The 17,625-nt window shown below is 40.4% G+C and overlaps 1 long non-coding RNA gene across 2 annotated transcripts; it reads left to right on the top strand.

The window, feature by feature from the left end:
- Positions 1-16,410: 16,410 nt before the first annotated feature.
- On the top strand, positions 16,411-17,456 carry LOC107378621 (uncharacterized). 2 transcript variants are annotated; one of them, XR_011520684.1, is made up of 5 exons: positions 16,411-16,549; positions 16,683-16,846; positions 16,920-16,977; positions 17,052-17,122; positions 17,241-17,456. It is a non-coding gene; the product is annotated as an uncharacterized lncRNA (long non-coding RNA). The 2 variants fall into 2 exon arrangements; XR_011520685.1 differs by having other exon boundaries at positions 17,198-17,456.
- Positions 17,457-17,625: the final 169 nt, after the last annotated feature.

Genomic DNA, 17,625 nt, shown 5'->3' with positions numbered 1-17,625 from the left:
ACCCTCTCTGTCTCTCTCAGACACACACACACCTTAACCAACATTGTTTTGTTTAACTTTGTGTGGGGCAAAATGCCAAGAACGTTAAGAAAAAAATCAGATTAATCAAATTAAAATAAAAAATATATATATATAAAGTTGTGTCTGGTTCTAGCATTTCATATTTCCTAGTTCCTACTGCATGAGTTCAGATGTATTAATCCATGCACTTAAATATTAATGTTCTGATTTTATTGAAAAACTTGTTCTGTAATAGTTTCTTTACTATTGTGATCAAAAACATTTAATCTCAATTCTGAGACTGCTCTGTAAATAGTTTTCAAATAAACAATACACATATCAACTTCTGATCATTCCATATCAATTTCAGACTTAAAATAATGTATTGATGTAAACCACACCCACTTCCGGTTAATCCACGCCCTCTTCCGGGTTATGCCACGCCCATTCCGAGTACAGATACAGATCATTTAGTTGGTTGAACAGATACAGATACAGATAGTGGTGTACTCGCTCAACCCTAGTTATGACGTTTCTTATCCTTTCCTTGATTAGGCTTAAGGCGATTCTAAGATGCATCACGATTCAGCCGTGCATGATTCCGCATCGATGCAGCAACGTGACATAATGAGATTTTCTCCCTATGTCTATGTCGGGGGTCGGCAATCCGCGGCTCTGGAGCCGCATGCGGCTCTTCCATCCATCTGATGCGGCTCTCTGTGCTTGTAAAATAATGAATGGATATTTAAATAAAATGCTTTATATTTTACTGCATTAATTCTACATCTGTATGCCAATTCTAAATGTAAAGATTGTCGGCGTAAACCTGAACAGTTCCAACCCGGTCTTACTGTGAGACCGGGTTGACGGGTCACGCTTGTGTGTAATCATATCGGCGCATTCTGAGCTGGAGAGGATCATCCTCAGACGGCTCCTGGATGTGTCGCCACATTGGAGACAGGAACAAGCACTATTCAGTCAAAGTTTCATAATCAGGGAACATTTTCTAAGTGACAAGTCTCGCTTCAGTCGGAGGAATCTTCCTGCATGCGCTCTGGTTCTGCGACGCGCTCCAAGCCCCTCTCCACATCTTCAGCTCGCTGTACACCTTATGTAGTACAGGCTGACAGTGAGCTGCGCTGAGCAGTGTCCAGCTCAGATGTTCAGATGGGAATCATTTCTTAAGTGATTTAGCTACATCTGCGATGTGCGTAACGAATAAAACGTCAGTTCGTCTGCATGCGTCGGGGTAATTCTTTCTATTCTTTCTCCGTCAAAATAAACGGTCAAATACGGGAACTATCCGGTCAACACAACACAAGCCCTGCTTTTAACTGTTCTGTTTTCTTGTGAAAATTGTTGCAAAGAGATATAATTGAACTTGATTACCACCAGAGCCAGGCGCACTGCGCCATTGTCTCCGTCGCTGTAAATGAGGGAAAAACAAAATGATCGGATCCTTTTCTGACCTTCCCCACCTGCAAAGTTTAATTACAACAATCAAACGTGACAGAGCCTGGATTTGTATTCTGAACAGTCTAATCATGTTTTAAAAAGAAACGTATGACAAAAGTGGCACCTGCTCAGTAAAACCACCAACAGGGTGAAAAATATCAAAATATTGTAGGCAGAGACGGGCTACAACTTCTGGATCCACTTTATATAAATCGTTTTATTGATTATCTTCTTATGAAAGATAACTTTGACGTACACGAGCGACTAGTGGTGTGCATCTCTACCTGCCTCACGATTCGATCCAATTCCGATTATCTGCCCAACGATTCGATTTGAGTCTGAAATGCATCACCTGTTGTGAGCAGCGCTCTGCTGTCTGAGGGTAGGCCCCACCCACAACGCCACGGCTGCTGTGGCTCCCAGTGTTTTCTTTACTGTGGGAAACGGGTCATAATGGCTCTTTGATGGGAACAGGTTGCCGACCCCTGGTCTATGTCTATGCAGGACAATGAAGTTTTGAGGTTTTACAATTACTTCTGGGGGCAGAGTTGCAATGACATGCGCACTGCATTGCCCTAGCGCCAATTTAAAACAGAAAAGGCGGACAGGGATACAGGGCCAACATTACCAGTAATCAAAGATGTACCCGTTACATTTAAATCGGATGTCTGGGCTAATTTCGGTTTTGGGATCCTGGATGTGAAAGAATCACTTAACACAGTATTTGTTTACTATTTTTAAGTTCAGTGATATTCTATCTTAAAGCTGCTCTACCGAAAACGTTATTTCTAATATTATTTAAGTAATTATAGGCAGCACACTTTAAAAATTATTGCTCACTATAGTGAATAGATGAATGTTCTGTTTTTCAGGGATTTCGAAATCAAAAAGAAATTGAAAACTATTCTACTGCTTTTATTAAGTAATGAAAATTTTTGTGTGAAGAATCGTGATGCATTTCAGACTCAAATCGAATCGTTAGGCAGATAATCGGAATCGGATCGAATTGTGAGTAAGGTAGAGATGCACACCACTACTTTTTAGTATAGCTTTTAAGTGATTGTGATCTATTTTAGCCAGTTTTTACCTTTTTATTTATTTATTTGTGTATTTTTAACATATATTTTATCAGTGTTTTATTACTTACTACTCAATTAAATAACACATATTTTCTAACATATTTATTTTAACTTGTAATAATTATTAGTTTTAACCAGTCTTAATACTTTGTGGTACTATATTTTATAAATGTAATTATACGTTTCTACTTGGTCATCTTTTATCACTGTGTTTTATTTTGATTTTTATTTATCAGCTGTTTATGTTTAATTTGTTTCTTAACTGTTATCTTTGTGTCATTAGTAAACTAGTGTTTTCTCTGTGGAGGCCGGCTGCCCCGGGGGGCAGCGGTGGACTGTGGTTGCCGGGGTGCTTCATTTGCCTACTCTTACCAAGGCTATTGCTGCCAGTCTTGGTGCTCCCGGTGCAGTTGGCTCCTTTGATGGCGTTTTCGTCTTCTTTATATATATTACATCTGCATTCAGCCAGCTGCCCTTTCTTTATTATGTGTGTGCATGTGCGTGTGTGCGAGTGGTGTGTGTGTGTGTGTGTGTGTGCGCGCGTGTGCGTGCGTGCGGGGTTTTGAATCTGCTTGGGACGGGATTGAGGGTGGGAGGAGGGAGAAACAAAGGGGATCTCTAATGTGAATCTGTGTGGGAGGGGTGGGAAACCGACTGCTGTCTGGTTGTTTTTAATATTGTAAAGCGCTTTGAGCTGCATTTGCATGGAAAGCGCTTCATAAATAAATTTTGATTTGATAACCCCATATCAGCTTTGAATTTTAGAGTGCCTTGTCTGTTCATGTTTACGTATGTAAACTTACTGAATGATTTGTGTTTTTATTCTGTAGAGTGTCCTTGAGTGACCAGAAAGGCGCTTTTAAATAAAATGTATCATTATTATTATTATTATTAAAAGTTCATTCACATTTTACATAGCCTGGTCTTTGGTTACAAATTGGTTGTTTGTATGCCAAAATAAGTCATGTGTTGTATGTTAAACATTCTATCAGACAATTTTTTGATAATAATAATTTATACGTCATTACACAGCTGTATTAAATGTTAAAAAATTGTCCTCATCTCATCTACTGGGAGCGTCATTGTCAAGGCGGTAGTACCAGTAAATAACCACTAGGTGTCATTAAACTACCGTAAATCCTCTAATATTAGCCTGTATTCAATTAACGGCCGGGTATCATACTTTGGCCGGTGTCGGAGTCGGCGGAGGTGAATAATGGCCGGTATTTTATTGTGGCCGGGTGGAATGTGATAACAAGCAAGTACCACGGGGGTGGGGGTGGGGGGGGGGGGGGGTGGGGGGGGGGCAGGCATCCGTCTCACTTTTGATTTGCCAGTGACAGACTGCGATTTGTCAGGTGTGGAGACGAAGAGGAGGCAAAAATTTGATATCAAGTTCAAAGAGAACGTGCTGATTATGCTGCGGAACACTGGGGAGCAGTAGGGGTTGTATGAACTAGTCACTAGTCGACTTCACCGCTCTATAGTGACTTTTTATGCCTGTCATCGACTAGTCGCTGTCACGTGATAATTACCGGCAAGATGCAGCCCTCGGAAAAGACAGCAGCCTGCTGTCAGCAGGTGACAAGCTCCTGAGCGTCGGGAGGCAACGCGCTGTGCCAGAGCGTCGGTACTAACACCCGCCGTAAAACGGACATTTAACCAAATTGTGAACTTTACCCTCTTGCAATTTAACCTTCCCCTCACCCCCATCCTAACCTTAACCAGCTTGCGCATGCAAAGCTCTGAATGTTGACGCGCTCCAGACGTCTGTGTCCTGAACACGGCCACAGTAACATTATCAAATCAGGTGTCACTGATTTAACACGTGATCGTTCATGTCGGCTCATTTCCTTTCATGTTTTCTGTCTTTTATTCTTTTATTTGCGCCTGATGCGTTTCTCTGCTGTGGAGCGGGGCGCATCACCTTGTCCTCCGGTGACGCACAATCACTGATGCGACCGCCAAGCAGCGAGCACTCCGCTGTTTTTGTGGTCGGTAGATCTTTTAGAACTGCAGTTCAAAGGTAACTCATGAGGTGAATATATATGAACCCAGGTAGCAGTTTTTCTTTAGGATTGAGAGGAGATGCAGGAAGATAATAAACAGGCAGGACAGAAAAAAGTCAAATAAAAACAAGTTAGTTTTTGTACCTGGTGGTTGCAACAAACAGACACCATTGAAGGTAATCAGAAGTGAGGAACAGAAAATGAGATAATTATTTTAATGTTTAGAGCAGCAGGAACTCCGAGAGGCTGCAGGTGCATCAGTGAGTTTGTGGCCGCTGCGCAGGGGGAGGGGGGAGATGGCTGAAGCAGGGGGAGGGGGGAGAGGGCTGAAGCAGGAACTACCGTTGTTAAAAGAAATGTGTTTAACTTTGAAAATGTGGGCGCAATTTTAATTGTCAAAAACTCCAACGAACCATTAGTTCATTTTGCTCAAATAGAAATAGAGGCCTGCCTCTAATTCTGGTCCTCCTTCCAACAAAGGCCTGGAGCTTGATGAGCTTGAGTCTAATACAGACCCGGGCCTGTATTAGAGGATTTACGGTATGTAAACAGAGCAAATATGTTTATCTTATTTGCTCTGCTTAAATTTAATCACTGCATTTAATTAAAAAGATTTTCTGCAAAATACCAATAGCTTACAACATTTATAAATGCTGACAGATTAATCACATGATGGTGGAAAGACGTTCAAGAATAAATAGATTAATTTGAATGGACTGAAGCATGTTTTAAAGGCGCAAAAACAAACTATAAACACGCAGCCTAAATTTTTACAGTATAAATTTAATACAATCTATAATCTTAAAAGAAAGTATTTTAATAAAATGAAAACGTTATCTTAAGTTTTGATCTTGCTTTATGCTCATTCAGGCTGTTGTTGCCTCTGCTGAATCAGAAATTCTGTGTCAATTTTCTGAGTGTGAACTTATTGTTTTGCTATTTGAACATTAATAAAAATATTTTAAAATAAAATTTAATAAAACCAGCAACACTTACCAAGGAAACCATTTAGCATTCTCCACTCCGGGATAATCTTCAGCTTTCACAGGCCTCAGTCACAGCAGAAACACGTCTAAAGAAATGTTCCTTGGTTAAGCTTCGGTTTATGTCTCCAGATTTCCTCTGTGATGCAGAGGAATATCCAATATTTTGAGAGGGATGGTTTAGTGCAAAGTACTCACGCATCGTGTCATCAGTTTGGTACCACTTTGCAGGATCAAATGGGTAGCTAGTTGTTAATACCCTTTCTGGGTCTGGCTCCTGTAAGACTATATTGGGCTCACTTCTGGCTGGCTGCTGTTCTTCCAGTTCGTCCTTCTGTGACAGCGTTGATGTTGATGGCGTTGGCGCTACAGCGTCTCCCGCCGCAATTCCCACAGCGTCTTCCACAGCGTCTTCGGACCGTGTCTCCTCCGGGTCTGGCTCAGGCCCGGCCTCTGGCTCTGCTGACTCGAGCAGGTTCACAGCTGTCAGACGGCTGCCCGAGCAGCCCGACAGAAACTTCTGTAAAGCCCCCCGCTGTCTCTTCTTTTGTTCCTCTTCATTTATTAATGTTTTTACGTTTTGCTGCACTTGAAAACATCGTGAAATTTAGCCTACTCAGAAACACCTGCTAGCTTTGTTGTGTCCTGCTCTCTCTGACTCTGACCGCTTCTCTGACGTCCTTAATTGGGTAGCGCCCAAGTTGTAGGCTACAGTCATGGGCTGGCGTTAATGTGATGTAGCTAATTTAACAGTTTGTGGTTAAGATAAACATTGTCACTATTTTTAGTTAATTAATAAATATTGAAATAAATTGTAGATAGGAGTCCTATCCACAAATTCTATCATAGGATATTTGTACATTTAATTTTCAATTAATTAATTTTTTATTTTGTCCCTCTGTCTGGGCCCCATCCAGCCAATCAGGTCCTTGGCACGTATCTACTTTGCCTTTGCGTTGATCCGGCTCTGGTTTTAAGTACAGTTAGTTCAAAAAGATCAAAAACAGGAGTCTGTTATTGGCTCAATATTCAGCTTTTATATTCATTCCTATGAGACTTGGTTAAAGTGATTTGTAGTTCCTTGTTTTTCCATGGAAACAAATGACAGGAGTCTACTTTAATAAAGCAATGCACAATGTCACATTACTCTTAAACTTTGAATAACATTTCTATATTAAAGTATGTTTATACAGTTGTGTCTAAATTGTTCTTAAATGTTGTTGCTAAGCACGTTACCATGGTAACGCGTAACACAATATCAAGTTAATTCAAGACTCCTGGGACCAGTGTTAATTTTGACAGGAAATTTTAATTTTATTTTAGTCTTAGTCTTTTGGCTAAAAATTAATTTTAGTCAGTCCAATTTTAGTCATTGGATTTATTTTAGTTTTAGTCCCATTTTAGTCGACGAAAATAACAAGTAATTTTAGTCGATAAAAATAAGCAATTTTAGTCAACAAAATGCATATATTTTTTCTAATGAAGTAATTTCCTACTTTTGTATAGAGCACGGAAAAACTAGTGTAATTTAATACACAGGGTCCAAACTCTTAACCACCACTGATCAGATATAGCACACACAGCTAAGAACATAGAATATTTGAATAAAAAAACCACTTCACATGTTTAACACTTACGTGTTTAATAAAAAAACAAAAAGCACAGTGGAAATTACAAAGGTGCTCTTTTTAGCAATTGCACAACAAGAATTTACAAGAACAGCAAATTTAAACATGTTAACCCTGAGTCTGTAGATATTCACTTGTTAGAACACTGGCTCAACCAAACAGTGTGAATATTTATTTGCTGCGATTCATTTTGAGAAAAGCACTTCGTGCAAGTGTGACCAAATTGCTCGGTTGCGTTTCCCTCTAGTGAGGTCACCTGTGATACTGAACACTCTTTCTGCAAAAGATTGAGAAGCTGGCATTGCCAATATATCTAATGCTAATGATTTCAGGCTGCGATAAAATGTGTCACATTTTCCAAGCCAAAACTCCATTCCCGTTTCACAAGTGATGGACTGTGAGAGCTCTTCCTTATACTGGCTTATCTGCTGTCTAACACTACACTTGGAAGATTTTGGTTTAGGCTTTGTTCCGAATTTGGAGAGAAACCTAAAGACTGGTTGTCTGGAGGAGGAGGAGGCAGATGATGAAGAGGAGGCGGCGGCGGGTGGTGCCGGTTCAGGTCCATTCAGTTCCTCCAGATCAGAGTGGTTCTCCTGTGTCTGAGAGCACCGAACAACATACCCTTCTGCCTGCTTGAGCAGCTCCTGAATGTTATCATCAGCCACATTGAGGAGGGTCTGACACACAGTAGGATTGAGAAAGCAAGCAGCTGCTACAAGTGGGGAAAACTTGTCATCTGAGGGATCAAGTACCCAGGCAAAACGCTGGTTCACATTCCCTTCCATTTTACGTGCTAGAGCAGCAACATCTCGACTTGTGTTTTGTTCCACATCTGCCAGATGACTGAGTAAATCAAAGAGAGCAGGGAGTGTTAATGACATAGACATTGTGTCACTCTGAAGAGTTTGTGTGTGTTCAGCAAAAGGCTGCAAAAGTTCTTGCATTGACTTCAGCTTCTGCCACTCACTTGAGAGCAAGCAGTCCCATCCCATCTCGTTTGCTACTTCACAAACAGATTCTTTAACTTTGAGGAGACGTGCAACCATTTCATAAGTACTTGACCGGCGTGTGGGGCAGTCATTCACAACAGTTAGGCCGCACTCATCCAAAATCTTCTGTGTTGCGACTGATGACTTGCGAAAAAGTTTCACGATTGATCGGACTTTGTTCAAGACTCTGTTGATGCTTTCCTCCTTGTTTATCATGTGGACAACAAGCTGCAGCGTATGGACGACACATGGCATCCTGTCCATGCCCATGTCCTGACACTGCAGGTTTTCTGTCACCTTGGAATCACTTTCACTTAGGATGGATGCATCTGGATCATCGGAGCTGGAATCTTCATCTTCTGGAGCACTATGTTTGAATGCTGCCACCATATTGCTACAATTGTCTATTATTACGGTGATAACTTTCTCATTTAGGATCCCCCATTCTTGCATGCACTTTTCCACACAAGCCTTAATGGACTGGGCGGTGTGTGGATGGTCAAGTTGTTCAAGAGCTAGCAGTAAGTGTTCTGGTTTTTGTTGTTCAACACAGAAAAAGCAGCAACTTATGCCAAGGTATGATGCTGACAGTCCCTGTTTAGTCCACAGATCAGTCCCAATACATACTTTTCTGGCACTAGACAGTCTTTTCTTAAATGTAGCTTTTTTGTTTTCATAGTGTTTTTCAATTAGATTACTTATCTTGGTTTTCTTTGGCACAGTAAACTTCTTATCCAAACTTTCCATCATCAGAATAAAATCCTCATCTTCTACTGTTGTGACCGGCAATCCTGTACATCCAATCCATGTAGCGATAGCCTCTTCTTTAATTTGTTGTTCTTTGGCATCACTCTTGTACTTTGTAGTACTTGTAAATGCGTCCTCAATGTTCTGGTTGGACATTTTTGCCTTTTTGGTAGCTGGTTGGCCACCATCAGCAATGGTTTTCTGCAACTGCAAAAAAATAAAAATACACAATTAAAACATTGACTTTCTAACAATGATTTACCTGTTGCTTTTTGACATTTCATACATTATATATATATATATATATATATATATATATATACATACACACACACACACACACATAAACATCTGTGCGGGCTCGGCACTCGGATCATATTAGTGCAAACCAGACATTGTGAAAATTATAAACAACCAAAAGCATGCTTCACTTTACTGGTCTAGTCCTGGTTTAGAGCACATGTACAGTGAGCGGCTGCGACCCAAAAAGTACCAGAACCGCTCACGGTGCATGCGCAATCATGCATCAGCACTGCTCGCCCGCTATTTCCCTAATAACACACGTTATAGTCATGAAAATACGGTACTTCCGAATTTTTATCCCAACATGACAGTGTTGATACAGTTTTATTTGCCTGTATATTACTTTTCGGGTCGTCACGTGTACAACATTTAAGTGGATTTACCTCGGAGAAAATAGCGAAGTGGCCATTCTGTAGATGCCTCTTCAGATTCCTTGTGTTCTTTCCTCGGAACGACAGTCCACACTCTCGGCATGTAGTTTTGGTAGCAATGTTATCATAAGAAAAATGACTCCACACATCTTCTCTTCTTTTTCGCCCAGCAGTTAACATTTTCCTCTACTCCTTCTTCTTATGCCGTCGATATATTCAGTGAGCTATGTTTAGCACACCGCGCATACCTGCCCCTTTATACTATTCAGGGTCTGTCTTCTCTCACGTCGTCCCGCACGTTCACGGCACGCCACGCCCCTTGTCTTCTACTACGTTCGCATCTCACAACAACACAATAGTCGCACCGCACCATAGAGCGCCATGTAGAAGAGCGTCATCGTAGATTTTCGTCTCGTCTTTCATTCGTTGACTAAAAGTTTCAATCAATTTAATTATCGTCTTCGTCTTTTTCCAAGCTTTTATTTTGAATTTTTGTTTCATTTTCGTCTGTAAATATATTTTCGTGACGAAAAAAAAGACGAAAATATTTTGTCAACAAAATTAACACTGCCTGGGACCAAGCAGGTTGAATTGATGTATCACATGTTTGGGTGCACATTTCCTTTTAGGCAGAAGACGATTGAAAACTCTCAGCCAATGAGAGAGCAAGCGGAGGAGGAGGCGGTTCCTGCCTTCTGACTAGTGTTAAAATGTCAGCTATGCTGCTAGTTTTAAGTGTATAGAGCTCAGAAAGATAAGAAACAGCAGTATGTTATAGGCTCAATATTAGGCTTTTCACATTTATTTCAATAAAACTTGTTTGGGGATATACTTAAGCACTTGTGTTACCATGGTAACAGATAACAAATTTCAAATTGAATACAAGATTCCTGAGACCAAGCTGGTCAATTTGATGTGTCATATATGTGGGTCCTGCTTGGACAAAAAATGGTTGAACACTCTCAACCAATCAGATAGCAGCACTGTTTTAACGCCTTTTACCCCGGCTGTTGGAGGCCTGCAGCTGTACTCCTGTTAATGAGAAAAGCCTTTAAATCTGTCTTTCAGAAGTGAAATTGGATCTGTCAAACTTCTCGCCATTCGAAAAGTACTGCACCTATTTGAAAAATTCAAAAAGCTGTGTGGCAGAAGGCTTTGATGGTCATCTGTGTGAATTTTTATGTGCCTACCATGAAATGTCTAGAAGCTATGACAAGAACATTTTAGCTGTCTGAAGCCGATCGGAGGAGAAAATCTCTGTTCCTTTAAAATGGGTTTCAGTGAGACAGAATCAGGGTCTCTCCTCCTTCTGAGGCTTGTAGAGAAAGAACGGTAACACTTACAGATAAAATGAAACCATTCTGAAAAGCTGACAAAAATTCCTACTTTTTGAGATATAATTTGTTTCGGTACTCCAAACGGTCTGGGTGTTGGAAAGAGTTGTTTCCAGAAAATGTGAAGGTCAAAAGTTAGAGTGCGGAATTTTCAGTTTAGAGTGGTGAGAGACATTTTTTTAAATTCAAATATTCTCAAACAAATGAACCGTACAACCACATTGTTTGGAGTACAGTCATGATTTATAGCTCAAAACGAAGGCATATCCGTTAGCTGCAAGCCAGCATGCGTCTCATTTCAATCAGACTTACGGTTTTCTCAGGACAATGCCAGAAATGGAGCAAAGGAGGGTCATTGCTCCTATCTCTGCCCATTATAATTTTGAGATTTTTTCTGAAAATTTCAAGCCGTATCTCAACTTCTACCTGTGACTTTAGAAAAATTGTAATAGATATGTAAAAGATTTTTTAACCAGTAATAGCTGAAAGTCTTGTGAGTTTGTTGAAACTTGAATGAAGTCTCTAGGTTAAAGTTAACCTAAAAGAGTAAGAGTTCAAAAAAGTGATAGGATTCAGCTGAAAATTGAGCAATCCCATTCATTTCAACGGGACCAAAAATTGCCGAAAAAGCTGAATATCTCAAAAAGTATAAAATATTTTAATACCAAAAGTCATTGCCGGCATAAGCTGAATGAGCTGAACGTTTTGATGCCAAAATTGTGTAAATAGTTGAAGAATTGTGGAAGTAGTTAAATGCCAAATAATGTACGGAAGCAGAATAATAATAAACTGACTAATAACTAACTATCTATAAAGAGAAACAGGATCACTATAGTTTGAATGCTTTACAGCATTCAGACAATAAAGAGAAGCAGGAAAACAATAGTTTATTCAAACAATAAACCGACTAACTATAATAAAGAGAAACAGGATCACTATATCTTAGGTGTTTTCTTGCTGTCGTATCTTTAATTCCATTCTGTAGTTCTTTTTTTTAAAACACAGAGCAGTTTTGTTTACCGGTTTTCCCGCTACGTTTCGCTTGCGGCTGCAAACTTTAAATGCTTTACAGCATTCAAACAATAAGGAACATTCTGGAACTGTTTCTTCATTTTCTTTCTTTTTTAATTGATCGAAAGTATCGGACCGGGACTCGGTATCGGCAGATTCTCAAAATCAAACGACTCGGACTCGAGGACAAAAAACCTGATCGGGACATACCTAGTTCATCATGTAACAAACCGCATCTCAGGTCAGCTGCGTTAACGCACTTTTACACAGATAGTCGCCCAGAATATTTAACTGAGGATGTTTTTCTACTCAAAGTCAGTCTTCTTAAACTCAAACCAGGTGTGTATAACCGATGTTACCCTGTCTTCTTTACGAGCACGTCTCCGTCCACCTGCTGCAGAAACAGCTGCTGTGTTCACAGAAACGGGGATCTGTGCTGCAAACTCCACAATGAATCTGCGTATATTTCATACAGACTTGAACAAGTTTGTCGAATGATTTGTGCAATAATCAGATTTTTATTTTACTTCCAAAAAATGAAAGTTCTGGATTAGATATTACTGAAACGGGGACAGCTTGCCATCAAATGTAAAAGCCGGCGCTTGCTAATTAGGCCATCATTTATTTAGATCAGGCAGTCCAAATGACAGTGGGGAGACTCGCTAGCTGTTGCACACATGCACAGTGGGCATTGTTTTACTCCAACAATCCGAATGGCTGTTTACATTCACGTCAGTAGGAGTGATGATCGGACAAAACCACCTCTCTCAATCAGATTGAAATTACACTCTTGTCTGCTGAATTGGATCAGAATGTTATGATTGACATGTTTACAAGCAGACATTTTTATTTGATTGGGCTTTCAATCAGATTAATTGTGCACATGTAAATGTGGCCATTGATCAGATCTAGTGAAAGATTTGAGCTTTAGTTAACGTTGGGTTCTGAGCGTCCTCTATTCCCAAGTTACACATAAGCATGAACACAAATTAAGAAACAAAAACAATAAAACACACATTCACTCTTTTCTCAAGACCAAAACAATCTTATGATCAAAGTAAAGCTTTAACAGGCATCAGACTTGGTTGCATTCGATGAGTCAGCGCTTATGAAGATAAAAGAAGGGAGGCCTCCTTCGTTTTAACAGAAATCCAGCAAAGAGATTTTAAAACTTCTAATTAATAATAAAGGTGTGAAATTTGATTCACCTCCTGACTGGCTGGACATTATATGTAACATAATGTAACTGGTTACTTTTAAAAAATAATAAGATGTGGAATTCCATATAAATATGAATTATATTATTTTGGTAGTTGATTTAAAATTAAACCAGGTCTTTTGGTAGTCCGTGGAAATCACACCTTCATAATAATTTGAGACAGAAGCTCTAATGCTACTAATACCATATTAATTCTATATTTATACTGCTAATGATAACACAGGAAAAAAGATATGAATGATGGTCGAAACAAGATAGTGAAACAATGAATAAAATGCTAGAATGTAAGCTGTAAGATGACATGTAGCAAAACCTAATTAAGTGCCTTAGAAAATTGTGATGTTGAGCTGGCTCGGGCATCTAGTTAGGATGCCTCCTGGATAGGTTTAATGGAAGGTCTAAAGGAAGACCCAGGACACTTGCTGGAGGGACCGTTTCTCGGCTGGTCAGGGAATGCCTTGAGATTCGCCTAGAACAGCTGGCCAAAGCGGCTCAGGAGAGGGAAGTCAGCGCTGGATAATTGGCTAACAATGGATGGATATTTATTGATCGTCTACTTGAAGGTGTTTGCCTTGGAGAGTAATGTGGATGAGACCATGTGCTCTTTGAAGATTGCTCAGGTTTGTAAGGTTCAGTCCCGCCTCCAGGAAGATAGAATCTGACATTGGGCAGTGAGACCAACCAAACTTTAAAGGAAGTTGAATCCTCGTTGAGAGGAGCCAGTTGAGGTGACTCGGGCATCTGATCAGGATGCCACCTGGACACCTCCCTGGTGAGGTTTTCCAAGCACATCTAACTGGGAGGAGACCCAAGGGAAGATCCAGGACATGTTGGAGGGACTATTGGGCCATTCCCATCTGTACTGGGTCGGCCCGGGCCGGGTAGCGTAGGTTGTTTACATATCTGGGTGGCCTGGTATTTTTCCAGGCCAACCAAGGCTCATTCTCAGCCCTCTTCTCGAGGGGGTCCGCTTCAGGCCGACCAGGGCCAACACACCCACTGCTGACAGCAAATTCACACCTTCCATTAGAGCAAGCCTCTGATTGGTGGGTAGAATCAGCCCACATGGGCTTAAGGCAAGGATGTGTGGAATCAACTGGGCCAGGCTGGGGCCGACTGGGGCTACCCGGCCCGGGCCGACCCGGTACAGATGGGAATGGCCCATATGTCTCTTGGCTGGCCAGGAACCGCCTTAGAATTCCCCTGGAGGAGCTGGCCCACGTAGCTTGGCAGGGGGTGTCTGGGCCTCTCGGCTTAGGCTGCTGCCCCTACGACCAGTCTCCAGATAAGCAGTTGAAAATGGATGGATGGCTGAATCCTCTCCAACCCACCAGCCAATCCTACTGCTAAAGAATCAGCTGGAATCCTGGACAAAGGGCAAAATCTGGAGGTATTGCGTTTCAGGTCAAATTCAGGTCCTCTTTGCTGTGTTAACCCTTCATTAACAGATAATCCGCATGATAGTGTTTATTTTTCCATTTATTTTGAACCTTAATGCTTCTTTGAAACACTGTTGGTTTATTTGACTTAATCTGGAAAATGTCATGTGTTCCTGGATCCTCACAGCATTTACAACTGCTTCTACATCAACAGTCACAAACTCAGCACTTAAGTGCAGTGCAGTATTACTGGTTTGCTTTTAATTGTGTGCTCCAGTGTAATATAAACATCAGACCAGGAATAACTAAGTTCATGCAGATTTTGTGACTTTTATTAAAGCTAAGTGCTTCAGCTTTCAGAGCAGGTGGCCTAACAAGTGCTGGTCATGAAATTAGAATATCATGAAAAAGTTTATTTATTTCAGTAATTCCATTCAAAAAGTGAAACTTGTATATTAGATTCATTAATTACACACAGACTGCTATATTTCAAATGTTCATTTTAATTTTGATGATTATAACGAAAATCCCTACATTACTACCTCTGAATATTAAAATATTGTGAAAAGTTTAAATATTGAAGACCCCTTGTGCCGCACTCTAACCAGCTAATTTACTCAAAACACCTGCAAAAGTCTTTAAAGAGCAAGTAACGTCTAAATTAACTTTTTTTTTGCTGATGAACTGTATAAATGAGTGTCTAATAGTGTTTTAAATGTGTGTATTCATTATTTTAGCATTTTGGTGCATTTTCTTTAAAAATTAAAAATTCTGCCTAAATACCACAGTATAGCTCCACCTTCAGCTTAAAACATAGAATTTGACTCATTTTGAATAAATTTTTGCCAATGGCTAAAGAGTAAGATACTACGTAAACCAGTAGAGTACTACGTAGCAGCTCTGTGTCAAAGTTATAAAAGCATCGGGAGTCTCGGCCACGCCTTGTGGCGAGTTGGGAGTTGGATTTGCATGCGAGTGTAGGAGGCTAGCCGTAGTTCAGCATTAGCACATAGCATTAGCATATCCTAGTCTTTAGCATAGCTTTTAGTGTTATACATACTTATTTAGTGTTAGCTTGGCTGTTGGATATTGTAGTTTAGTTACTGTTTGGCTGTTAGTGTAATTAGGAAAGTAGTTCGGGTTTAGTGCTCCATATCGTGTTAGCATGGTGAGATGGTGTAGTGTAGTATGGTTGCGGAGCTCTGTCGGGTTGCACTCCTTTCCGCTGGACTTAGAAATTAGGCGCCAGTGATTGCGTGTCTGGAAAAGATTCAGCTCCCGCCTAGTGCTGTAGTTTGCAACCAGCATTTTACCCGCGATTCTGCACGTCTCCGTTCCAAGAGGGAGGCTGTGCCCACCGTGGCTCTTCCGCGATTTAGATGCAGCCCACCGACTCTGCTCCCCCACCATGGCGGGCTCCAGTCTGAGGTGAGTCAGCTAAATAAAAGTTTTAACATCTTCTAAAGACAATTCCATTCCTAAATGCAAAGTTTGAGAGACGTGGTTCACTCCATTTAGCTAATATCAGCCATCGGGCTGATTTGTCAAGTTCACAAAATGTGGAACGGGATGTAAGGTTAGAATCAGCGGCGAATCGGAACATAGCTCGAAGCCCTGGCCGACAAAACGGTCCACATGTCTGTCAGGCTCAGAGAAAATTCGAGTTGTTTTTGTGTCAGTCGGTAATTCTGCAACAGTGGCTCTAACTAATGCAGCACTAGTTGACAGACATCATTACAGCGTGAAATCCAGCACAGCGTGACCCGGTTCCGTGAGGAATTCTGTTCAGGAGGTCGCATTTCAGGATCTCCACATCATATGTGACTGACTTTTACGTTATAATAACATCACACACTAGGAATGTTATAAAGCGCCTATATGGGACAGTTTCTTTTGTATTTTATCTGACTTTATAAACATCAATGTGCTTCTATTTTTTTTTTCAGGCTAAATCTACCCAAGACACTGGCTGTCAGACTGATTTAGTAATCTGCAAGAATGCACTTGTCCAGGCTGACGTGGTGTTACCCGTAGCAAAGGTGAATTATTTTTAATAATCTTCTATGTAAACATTTTATTACCTTCTAGTTTTAATTTGTTTTACAGATTGTTACAAGTGATTTTATGCTCTTTTAAATGTTTATAAATGTGCTGCTTCTTTGTTTTTTATAGAGCTCACAGCCTCAGTGTCTTGTGACACAGGGACCATGACAGAAATTCATCTTCCAGAAGGTCCCAGAGCATCCACACCTCCTGAAAAGACCACGATGTGAGGTGTCTGCTGTTGATTCCAGCTTCCACCTCAGTGACAGTGCAAGCTCAGTGAACTGTTCAAGGTAAAAAAAATTAAAACATTTCTGAATTTTTAAGATATTAACAATTAAATAAGTATGTGATTACATCATGAAGGAGGCTACTGATTCTGGCCCTGTGACACTTGGTGGTGACGTGTGAGCTGATTCACCTGGTAAATAACTTTTACATTAAATATTTTGTTTTTGCTATCAAAAGTAAATTAACTAATAACCTGCATTATTGCAGGACACTCAGCAAAATATGGACTCTACACCATGAGGCAGGCACACGTTAATAACTCTATAAGAGCACATAAGGTGAGCAACACCACATATTATTTTTATTACTGTACACTGTCCTGGATTTGTTTTCTTTCTGCATCTCATCATTAGCCTGGCTGATCACCTGATAACTCCTGTCATCTGGTTATGACAGCATGAGGATGTCCTCACACACCTGTCATCTGGTTATGACAGCATAAGGATGTCTTCACACACCTGTAACCTATCAGCTCATCTGGCAGAATAGAGAAGAGACACCACATCTCCTGTTCCTGGAAAGCCTTCAGCCATCCTTCGATGACTGAGAACCTCCATCAGCTCTGTCTCCTGTCTGCCTACAATTATTATAATAAATATTGTGTTTGACAAGTTTTTTGTGCTGCCAAATATCTCATTTTGATTCCAGTTTTGATATTTTAATGGATATTTATAAATTGCATTAATTGAATTATCACATTGTCGCATGTTTATCTAGCTCTATTGTGATGAACTAAACTAGCACCTCACTGTTAAAAGCTCGTTTTAATTTCAAGCATGTT

The sequence above is a fragment of the Nothobranchius furzeri genome, chromosome 5, assembly GCF_043380555.1.
Source record: "Nothobranchius furzeri strain GRZ-AD chromosome 5, NfurGRZ-RIMD1, whole genome shotgun sequence".
Lineage (NCBI taxonomy): Eukaryota > Metazoa > Chordata > Actinopteri > Cyprinodontiformes > Nothobranchiidae > Nothobranchius > Nothobranchius furzeri.
Note: the sequence above shows the minus strand (reverse complement) of the source record. Positions and strands in the feature narration are given on the sequence as shown.